Source organism: Coccidioides posadasii, chromosome 4 (assembly GCF_018416015.2).
Source record: "Coccidioides posadasii str. Silveira chromosome 4, complete sequence".
NCBI classification, from domain to species: Eukaryota; Fungi; Ascomycota; class Eurotiomycetes; order Onygenales; family Onygenaceae; genus Coccidioides; species Coccidioides posadasii.
In genome coordinates this window covers 3,432,501-3,437,093 of record NC_089410.1, presented here as the reverse complement: position 1 = coordinate 3,437,093, position 4,593 = coordinate 3,432,501, and positions in this window count along the sequence as shown.

The window sequence follows — 4,593 nt, the reverse complement described above, 5'->3', positions numbered from 1 at the left end:
GTGTGTCTGATGAGCGTGCATTCCGGCACCTTAACCTCGCGTTCGGTTCATCCCGCTCGCCAGTTCTGCTTACCAAAATGGCCCACTAGTAACGATCCATTCTAATGCCCCGTGTCACTTAAGTAACAAGGGCTTCTTACATATTTAAAGTTTGAGAATAGGTTAAGGTTGTTTCAACCCCAGGCCTCTAATCATTCGCTTTACCTCATAAACTGAAAACGTTACTGCTATCCTGAGGGAAACTTCGGCAGGAACCAGCTACCAGATGGTTCGATTAGTCTTTCGCCCCTATACCCAAATTTGACGATCGATTTGCACGTCAGAACCGCTGCGAGCCTCCCCAGAGTTTCCTCTGGCTTCACCCTATTCAGGCATAGTTCACCATCTTTCGGGTCCCAACAGCCACGCTCTTACTCAAATCCATCCGAAGACTTCAGGATCGGGCGAGGTGCACCCTTGCGGGCTCCCACCTCCGTTCGCTTTCACTGCGCGCACGGGTTTGACACCCGAACCACGCGTGGATGTTAGACTCCTTGGTCCGTGTTTCAAGACGGGCCGCTTACAACCATTATGCCAGCATCCGTGCCGAAGCGCGTTCCTCAGTCCCGGCTGGCCGCATTGCGCCCCTGCTATAAGACGTCCCGGGACGATACATTCCAGAGGCCTTTACCAACCGCCAGAACTGATGCTGGCCCGGAGCATGGGGGAGTACACGGGCACGCTGCCCGCTGAGCCCCCACGACCGAGTCTGTTGCAAGCGCTTCCCTTTCAACAATTTCACGTGCTATTTAACTCCCTTTTCAGGGTGCTTTTAACCTTTTCGATCACTCTACTTGTGCGCTATCGGTCTCCGGCCAATTAGCTTAGATGAAATTTCCACCCACTTAGAGCTGCATTCCCAACACATCGACTCGTCGAAGGAACTTCGCATGGGCGCGGTCCAGCAGCCAAAGACGGGATTCTCACCCTCTATGACGTCCTGTTCCAAGAACTTATGCCGTGGCCGCACCCGAAGTGTCCTCTCCAAATACAACTCGGGCTCCGCATGGAGCCAGATTTCAAATTTGAGGCTTTTGCCGCTTCACTCGCCGTTACTGAGGCAATCCCTTTGGTTTCTTTTCCTCCGCTTATTGATATGCTTAAGTTCAGCGGGTACTCCTACCTGATCCGAGGTCAAACCGGATATAATAAAAAAAAAGAGATCGGCCCCGATCGGGTCTTTGAGCGATGAAGTGATTTCCCATACACTCAGACACCAGGAACTCGGTGCCGCCACTGCATTTCAGGCCCGTCCACACAAGCGGGACGTTGGCCCAACACACAAGCCGTGCTTGAAGGGTTTGCAATGACGCTCGAACAGGCATGCCCCCCGGAATACCAGAGGGCGCAATGTGCGTTCAAAGATTCGATGATTCACGGAATTCTGCAATTCACATTACTATCGCATTTCGCTGCGTTCTTCATCGATGCCGGAACCAAGAGATCCGTGTTGAAAGTTTTGTTTGATTTTTGCTATGATGCTCAGACTGACAATCTTCACATAAGAGTTCAATTGATCCGCTGGCAGGCGCGCGCCCCGGACGCCGCGCAAGACGGGCGATCCCCGGCAGCCGGAGGCCCGGCAGGCCTGCCAGGGCAACAATGGTTCAGTAAACACGGGTGGGAGGTACGGACCGCGCGAACCCCCGCGGGGGAGGTGCGCAGCCGGACGCCACTTTAATGATCCTTCCGCAGGTTCACCTACGGAAACCTGTTACGTACTTTTACTTCCTCTAATGACCAAGTTTGACCAACTTTCCGGCTCTGGGTGGTCGTTGCCAACCTCCCTGAGCCAGTCCGAAGGCCTCACTGAGCCATTCCATTCATCGGTAGTAGCGACGGCGGTGTGTACAAAGGCAGGGACGTAATCGGCACAAGCTGATGACTTGTGCCTACTAGGAATTCCTCGTTGAAGAGCAAAATTGCAATGCTCTATCCCCAGCACGACCAGGGTTTAACAAGATTACCCAGACCTCTCGGCCAAGGTGATGTACTCGCTGGCCCTGTCAGTGTAGCGCGCGTGCGCCCAGAACATCTAAGCATCACAGACCTGTTATTGCCTCAAACTTCCATCGGCTTGAGCCGATAGTCCCTCTAAGAAGCAGCGGCCCACAAACGTGGGTCGGGCTATTTAGCAGGTTAAGGTCTCGTTCGTTATCGCAATTAAGCAGACAAATCACTCCACCAACTAAGAACGGCCATGCACACCATCCAAAAGATCAGAAAGAGCTCTCAATCTGTCAATCCTATTTTGTCTGGACCTGGTGAGTTTCCCCCCGTGTTGAGTCAAATTAAGCCGCAGGCTCCACGCCTGTGGTGCCCTTCCGTCAATTTCTTTAAGTTTCAGCCTTGCGACCATACTCCCCCAGAACCCAAAAACTTTGATTTCTCGTAAGGTGCCGAACGGTTATTCAAAGTTGCCCGTCCGATCCCTAGTCGGCATAGTTTATGGTTAAGACTACGACGGTATCTGATCGTCTTCGATCCCCTAACTTTCGTTCACTGATTAATGAAAACATCTTGGCGATGCTTTCGCAGTAGTTAGTCTTCAGCAAATCCAAGAATTTCACCTCTGACAGCCGAATACTGACGCCCCCGACTATCCCTATTAATCATTACGGCGTCCTAGAAACCAACAAATGAACCACACGTCCTATTCTATTATTCCATGCTAATGTATCCGAGCAAAGGCCTGCTTTGAACACTCTAATTTTTCACAGTAAAAGTCCTGGTTCCCCTACAGCCAGTGAAGGCCATAGGTTTCCCCAGAAGGAAAGGTCCAGCCGGACCAGTGCACGCCGCGAAGCGGACCGGCCAGCCAGACCCAAGGTTCAACTACGAGCTTTTTTAACTGCAACAACTTTAATATACGCTATTGGAGCTGGAATTACCGCGGCTGCTGGCACCAGACTTGCCCTCCAATTGTTCCTCGTTAAGGGATTTAGATTGTACTCATTCCAATTACAAGACCCGAAAGAGCCCTGTATCAGTATTTATTGTCACTACCTCCCCGTGTTGGATTGGGTAATTTGCGCGCCTGCTGCCTTCCTTGGATGTGGTAGCCGTTTCTCAGGCTCCCTCTCCGGAATCGAACCCTAATTCCCCGTTACCCGTTGCCACCATGGTAGGCCACTATCCTACCATCGAAATTGATAGGGCAGAAATTTGAATGAACCATCGCCAGCGCAAGGCCATGCGATTCGACAAGTTTATTATGAATCACAAAGAGCCCCGAAGGGCATTGGTTTTTTTATCTAATAATACACCCCTTCCGAAGTCGAGTTTTTAGCATGTATTAGCTCTAGAATTACCACGGGTATCCATGTAGTAAGGTACTATCAATAAACGATAACTGATTTAATGAGCCATTCGCAGTTTCACCGTACAAATTGCTTATACTTAGACATGCATGGCTTAATCTTTGAGACAAGCATATGACTACTGCAGAATCAACAGGTACTACCGTCTGCACCGCCATCGCGGAGCCGAAGCCCTGCGCGGCGACGCCCGAACCCGGTCAAACCGGGCTGGAAGCAGTTTACTAGAAGGCTCTCTCACGAGTAGCTCGCCCGGGCAGAGAGCGCAGCGCACACGCGCCCTGCTCCGAGCATTCAATTGCCCCACTGGATTTCTTAAACGCCTTCCGCTGCAGAATCAGACTTACGCCCCGGAAGAGCGCGCGTCCGCCTGCAACATGAGCTGCCCAAGGAATGGCCAGAACCTTGAACACATAGCTAGAACTACGGATCTCAAAGCTCACCTCCCTTCAAGAACATTAACCATTGCGAGCCAGCGGCCAACATGGGTAAACTTCTCCCTCGCCTAAAGGATAAAGACCTTTTGGGCTTTCGGGGTGCTTTTGGTAATCTTTATAGCAAAAGCATTTCACGCCTTCGGTCGGTGAAGCGGCACCTGAGTTGGACGGCTCAACTACCGAGAAAGCATGTGCCAGCTATGAAAGCTATCTGCAGCGCAAAGTACAAAGAAGTTAATCAGCCAGAGGCAGCCAGGCCCACAACGCCGCATCAGATATATCATCCGACCAGCTTGCCGACCCACTCACCTCTTGCCTACATATACTCTCCGGACGCTTGTCCGCGTTGAATTGAAGCTCTATCGATGGAACCACCGCAAAGTTATTCAAGGTGCACATAATTTGTATGGGTTTGGTAAAAACTGGGCGAAACTATAGGCAAAATGACCGTCCGGAACGTGATTTAAAGCAACAACGGGGACTTCAACAACGTAGTCGGAGAATTCTTGCGCCCATACTCCGACCATTGCGCGGTGACCTCCGGACGTGGCGCGTGGCCCCCGGACCAGTGCGCGTCCCCCGGAGCATGCGCGGTGGCCCCCGGACCAGTGCGCGATACCCCCCGGACGTGGGCGCGCGTGCCCCTGGAGCAGATGCGCGATGACCCCCGGACCAGTGCGCGATGACCCCCGGACCAGTGCGCGATGACCCCCGGACCAGTGCGCGATGACCCCCGACCAGTGCGCGATGATCTCCGGACCGGGCGCGCGATACCCCGGACCATGCGCTGTGACCCGCGG